We start from the raw sequence: 5,754 nt of genomic DNA, 5'->3' as shown, positions 1-5,754 counted from the left end.
AAAAACAAGAAATGATTATCAAATAAGTTTCTATTTTTTTTTTTTTTTTTTTTTTTTTTTTATAAAAAACAAGAAATAGAAAATGAAAAACGAGAATAACAGGACTTATTTTTCTGTTTTATGTGTGTAATATTTAGATTGATTTTATTTTGAAAAGGCACTAAAAAGGAAATGTGGTGAAGAAATTCTATAATGATAACTAGAAATTGTTTCATTTCCTTGTAGCTATTAATTTCTGTAGTGTGAAACTTATTGTTTTTCCCTTTTGGTTCTGAGTTTTGAATCTAATATCCATATATATTCTACTTCGTTAAATCATTATAAAATTTAAGAAATATCAATTAAATTTTGGAATGGTACAATGCTTTTAATTCTTAACTTAATAATTTTTTAGAATTTTCAGTGCCCATAATAATCTTTTCTTATTCTTGGTGTTCTCTCATAATCTTCCTATATAATACATGACAATTAGATAATGTTTGAAACATGTTTAAAATGAGCTCACATGACCTATTGTTTTGAATCTTTATTTTTTAAATTTTTAATTTTTTTTAGTTTTTGCTTCTTCCCTTTCTTTGTTTTTTTTTTTTCCTTTTCTTTCTCCAATTTTTGCTTTTGATTTTTCATAAGAATTATGAAGCTAAGTTTCATATGACTTGAAAGTACTCATTCATAAGTGACTTAGCACCAACAAACCAATCATCAAGTTTGATTGTTATAACGAAATATTAAATATAAATAGCAAATGAAAGTCTATCAGTGATAGTAACTAATGTTTTCTATCATTGATAACTTAATCTTTGCTGATTTTTTTTCACAGTTAATAGTCACTTATAGAAGTCTATCATTGATAGCCAACTTAGTGAATTTAATTAATAAAGTTGAATCTCGAACTAAAGTGAAAGTGAATGCCTAGAGGTTATCACTAATAGCATGTTTATCAGTGATAGACACTATCAGCGATGACATGTTATTTGATGGTAAAAAAATGATAAAAGTTATCTCTAATAACATGTTATCGATGATAGAAGCTATCACCGAATAACTACGATATAAATGATATCAGTGATATGGTGATAGAATTGAGATGATATCCATATTGATGATATCAATTATATAAAAGTTAATTCCATTTGATGAAAATCTATCATTGACAGTCCGTGCTAAAAGCTATTGGTGATGGCCACTGATTGGAGCTATCAATGATAACCATAGCTATTAGTGGGTATCTGTATATTAGTGATATGACTTAGTATATATCAATAAAATGAATGATATTAATGATATTGGTGATATGACTTAGGTAAATATTAGAGATAGTCACTTATAGACCTCTTATTGATAGACTTCTATCACTTATAATTTTTAATGTTAATCTTTGAAAGATGATAGTTTCTTTTCAAAAGTTGACAACTACTTATAAAAGTCTATCATTGATATCAATTGATAGCCTTAGGTGTTAATATTTCAAGTTTGATTCCAATTAATCAAGTGTATCAATGATAGCCATTGAAAATTGATAGCAAATAAAAAGGTGATATTTCAAGTGTTACTATTTTAAGGTTGTATTAATATTTCTCAAATTGAAAACTATCATTGATAACAACTAATAACTGTGGATTGCATGTGGACTTTTTGGTCATTTACTTATATAGCTATCACTGATAGTGATCACTATATTCCTAATATGTTTATCTTTGTTCTACATATCTTTTATTATTTTGGATCTGATTGTTATTTGTGCAACTAACTTTTTTTTTTTTTAATTTCATATTTTGCTACTTCAAACCACTCTACAATAAGTGCAACAATAATGTATTTTAAAAAAAATTCAACTATAATTATATTTCAAATGAACATGTGTATTGACTCTAGCGATAAGGTTTGTGTGGAAATTCAAGCATCGTACTAGGTCTTTTCTACGTATCTTTACCATGTGAACGATTAGTTGAAATTGATCTATCTTATAATCTAGGGCAAATATCAATCAATTTATACTCTAAACTTTTGAGGTTGTATCAATTAAAATCATGAACTAATAATTGTATCAATTTAAACCTTAAACTTGTGTAAATGTATCAATTCATACCTTCTTCCAGATTTCATTCGACCAATATAGTGTAAAATTTATGATTTGAATCAATTACTTTTAAATTTTCATAACCAAATCAATTTAAATATTTCATTATGATTACCTTTGAAAATTATCGATGCATTGATTCTTAAACGTATGTAGACATATTTAAATGCTAGTTTTACAAAATACATGATCAAATTACATATAAATATGATTCTCAAATGAAATTCTGATTCATGAATATAAATTGATTCATCTATGAAAGTTCAGGGATGTAATTGATACAATTATAAGTTCATACATATACAAATTGAAACATAATTGAGAATATAAATTGATATATATACAAAAATTCAGTTTAAAATTTATATAATTATTAATTCTAGGTTTAAATTAATATAATCCTAAAATTCTGAGCTATAAAAATCATATTTTTCCCATAATCTATCTAGAGTATGTGAACGGCTAGATAGTATGTTCAAAATATGCATAAAAATGTGGAGAAGTAAAGATCGAATCTAAATAGACTTTTTTTTTCCCCTTTATTGTTATTATTATTTAAATTTCAACGAGATTAGATTAGGAATTATTTTGTTCGTTCAAAAAAAAGAAAAAAAAAAAAAAGAGATTAGGAATTATTTCCTTTTCAATCACTTTCAAACCATTTTTGTATTCATTCTTTATCAATTCTCAATCACAAAACACATGAAAGGGGTCCTTGTGTTTACATTATCCAAATTGGACTTTGGACTTGGTTTATGTTTATCCAAAAAAATCTTGGGTTATTTTTATTTTAATTAATTTATTTAGAACTTAGAATCACATTTATTTAATATACCATTTTCTTTAAGCTAATATCGAACAACAAAAGAAAATTACAATATAAATCATCTTTAAGAATGATGGAGAAAATAGTATCTAAAAGAAAATCTTTCCAGATCAAATAATGACTCTTAGAAGATGTCAAATTTGTGAAAGCATAAACAATTTTGTTCGCCTCTTGAAGAACAAGACAAAAGCACAAGACATTAACAAAATTGTCAAAAAAATGAATGTCACGTACAAAGATCTAACATCAAAAAGAGAGGAAAGTCACTCATTAATGAGATTGATGACCTCGAGTGAATCAAAGTCAACTTCTATATGTAGATTGGATCCTTTCCACTTATGATTGATTGTTTTTAGACGCTTCAAAATGACCGCAACTTCAGACCGGTTAATGTACCCTCCTTTACCCTATAAAAAAAAGCCTTTAGAAACCTCTTCTTGAAAGTTTGTGGTGGAGAGAGTATGTAAATGAACCCAACAAGGAGGCAGGACATGGCAAGGTCAAGACTAAGTCAACTAGACAAGATATGAAAGGGATGTATACAATGTCTCTTGGCAGCTGTTAAAATATATATATATATATATCATTTAAAGAATTGAATAATATTTTTTGAATCCAAAAGTCCTTATATTCTATATTTCAACTAAATATACACTAATAGACGAAATTTAGTTGTGCATTTTATAAAACCAGTTTGATATTAGGTATATTCTACGTATTTTGTAAAATTTATAATATAACCTGATGACAAAAGTTAAAAAATACAATTTATATATAAAAGAAGTTAAATATCAGACAATAACTTTGAATTAAATTTTAGTTTATAAATTTAAGTAATTAATTAGTTAACACTATAAATTAATCATTAGTAGCTAATTATATTATTAAAATAATATAAATAAAACATGTTAAAAGTTACAAACCTAAAACTTTAAATTGTTGATTTTTATCCTGAGTAGTATCATTTGATTACCTATTTAATTTTAAATTTTATTTTATTACATCATTTGATTATTTACTCTTCAATTTAAACTGACCTAATATTTTTAAAATTTTCAATTAATTATGAAATAATTAATATATATATATATTTATTTATTTTGATTTGGATAATTTAATTATTATCCACTTAATTTCAAACTTTAATTAAAATGATTAAGAATATTATAAAAATAAATGTCCATTACTTAGTGTCTCATATGCATGTATCTTGTAATAATTATCCATGTAAGTCCACATCCTAATCGCCACTATTATTATAAATAGTGATCTCAAAAAATGCACATTGATGAAAAATCCACTTCAAAATTCCATTAATTTTTATTTTATCCAATTTTATAATTTTAGTTATTTTATTTTATTTTATATTATATTTATTTATTTATTATTATATAAATATATTACTATATTATATTTTCTCCATATTCGTGTTGTCATTGTGCTTTCAATTTCACAACAAAAAATTAAAAAAAAATCAATTTTTTAAACTTTTTTATAATTATTTTTATTTTGATTTGGATAGATTTGATTATGAGTCTGATTCAAAGTTCAATGTTATTTTAAAATAATTTAATCATAAGATTTTTTGTTATTTGGATAGATTTAGTTACCTACCTAGTTTCATACTTTCATTTAAAACAAAGATTATTATTTTTATATTTATTTATTGTATTAAGTTTTTAATGATTACATTATATTATTATTATTGGAATAGATTTGATTACCAACTTTTAATTTAAATAAAAATATTATCTACATAAATTCTTATTTTGTTAATCAAGATATGGGTATGAAAATATGAAAATCTTTAACCACACGGGGGGATTGGATAAACGTGAAGAATTTAAATTAATTAATATGTAGGTATGATAGGTAACCAAAAAAAAAAAAAAANAAAGAAAGAAAAAAAGAAAAAAGAAAAAGAAAAAGAAAAAAGAAAAAAGAAAAAGAAAAAAGAAAAAAGATCAATTTTATGTTGAGATTCATTTTAATTAAAAAATGTAAAACAAAAATCTTTAAAAAAATTTATGAAAAATATATGGAAGCAATTTGTCTACAATGATCGTGATATTAGTTTCAAATTTTTATTAATTCTAATTTAAGCGTTAATATAGCAAATAAATAAATAAGTACAAAAATAAATGTAATACATAATAATAATTAAGGGTAAAAAAACATTTTTTTTGCATTGTGTATGTATCTTCAACCTATAGAACCCCATGTATAAGGAGGCGAATAAAATAAAATAGAAAATATGTAAGGTGGATATATAAAATACAAAGTATTGTATGTAATAAAGAGAGAGCGAAAAATATTTTCTTTAAAAGAATAATAAATATAAAATTTATTCTCTTTCATTCAACTTCCTTTTCCTTTTTCTTCACCCACGTATGCAACCATAGATGTGACAAAATTCATAATTTATCATTTGAAACATTAACAATAATGATAACAATAGTGATACAACATAATTTTCGGATACAATTGAATTGAACACGCTCTACTCATGAATCAATTTGTCTTTTATTATTATAGATTTGGAAGTGGACCTCATGTACCAGTACAGATACAAAACATAAGTAAACAATACTAATTAAATGGGGTCCACCTTTCACATCACCATTGATTTATTACATTTTCACTTCGATAAACATGGCCTTAAATCAAATCTAGGAAAAAAATAGAAACCATTTTTTTTCCCATAGAAATGAATCTAATCAATATATTATCTTGAATTTAGTAAATTATTTTAAAGGATATATGCAATGTACATAATTTAAAATCTTTAGAACATAAAGTGATATCAACTACTATCACGTTATTTGATTCACCTGAGGTAAGCTTTTAG

The sequence above is a fragment of the Benincasa hispida genome, chromosome 8 (genome assembly GCF_009727055.1).
Source record: "Benincasa hispida cultivar B227 chromosome 8, ASM972705v1, whole genome shotgun sequence".
NCBI classification, from domain to species: domain Eukaryota; kingdom Viridiplantae; phylum Streptophyta; class Magnoliopsida; order Cucurbitales; family Cucurbitaceae; genus Benincasa; species Benincasa hispida.
This window is presented reverse-complemented; position numbering follows the sequence as displayed.